The sequence below is a fragment of the Amphimedon queenslandica genome, unplaced genomic scaffold (assembly GCF_000090795.2).
Source record: "Amphimedon queenslandica unplaced genomic scaffold, v1.1 AMPQUscaffold_1703_Cont26289, whole genome shotgun sequence".
Taxonomy (NCBI): Eukaryota; Metazoa; Porifera; class Demospongiae; order Haplosclerida; family Niphatidae; genus Amphimedon; species Amphimedon queenslandica.
Window position 1 is genome coordinate 1 of NW_003557956.1, and position 1,205 is coordinate 1,205.

The 1,205-nt window shown below is 31.9% G+C and overlaps 1 long non-coding RNA gene across 1 annotated transcript; it reads left to right on the top strand.

Moving 5' to 3' along the window:
* Nucleotides 1-39: 39 nt before the first annotated feature.
* LOC109593397 (uncharacterized) lies at nucleotides 40-1,126 on the top strand. The gene is made up of 3 exons (XR_002190933.1): nucleotides 40-113; nucleotides 238-363; nucleotides 941-1,126. It is a non-coding gene; the product is annotated as an uncharacterized LOC109593397 (long non-coding RNA).
* The last annotated feature ends 79 nt before the right edge of the window (nucleotides 1,127-1,205 follow it).

Genomic DNA, 1,205 nt, shown 5'->3' on the forward strand with positions numbered 1-1,205 from the left:
TATGTTATGTAAAATTGTACTTTTGTATTTATTTTAGTCATTTTTGTTTTCAAAAGATCCTACAAATGATTTCCTTGACAAAGCAAAAATTTATCTCCATGTTCCTGAGGCAGGTAATACTTCATTATTATTATTATTATTAATATTATTATTATTATCATTAATGACAACGGCAATAAAGTATTATTTATTATTATCACTTAATTAATTTATTATCATTATTATTATTAATTAAAGGGTACTACCCCAAAGGATGGTCCCTTAGCAGGTGTCACTATAGTCTCTGCCCTCCTCTCACTGGCTATGGATCATCCAATACTTCAGAATGTTGCCATGACTGGGGAACTGTCTCTCACTTGAAAGGTATGTACATGTACTTGTACCTTATCCACAACATGTACATGTATGAATAGTACAGTATATTGACATTTGTATAACTGTGTAATGTATGCAATATACCGTACAGCAGGAAATATTTGCGGGGAATTAAATTTTGCGAGTTTGCGATTCCATTTAAAGCGCAAAATTTAAATCCGCAAAATAATGAAATTCATGCATGACCACAGTAGATAATGCTACAATAACTGTCAAAACCGCAAATATTTAATCCGCAAACCAGGTTATTTTTAAGGATTCGCAAAATTTTTCTCCTCAAAATTAACCAGCTGTACGGTATGCTGCATAGTCTTTTTTTGTTGGAATTAATGATTTTTTGGAAAACCATAGGCTATAGTACAGGGAAATTTTCTGAAATTTGCTCATTTTTACATGGCCCTAACTCAAAAATTTAATCCTGGAATTGGCTCAAACTTTCTACATAGCATTAGTACATCGATACGTATCAGAAAGTGTAATAAAATTTGCGGTGATTTTGGAGCCATTTTTTGGAAAAACCATGGGCTATAGTACATTTTTATTACATGATCCTCTCGTCCCACAGAGAGTCATTGGCTCAGATCATTGAGGCTGATAAAAGAGTTATAGATGATCCTACACATCTTGCTGAGTTTGGAGCTGCACTGACCAGTGGAGATTCACATCAAATTCAAGCAGTTCTTGAATGTCCAGACATAATCACTTAAGTCCACTGTGGCAGGAGAACTGGAATAAAATTGTTGACTTATTTAATTTTAATTTTATAAAATAAAATAATATTAAAATTATTAAAATGTCAAATAGAAAACTCAATACTATTGTTTCATAAT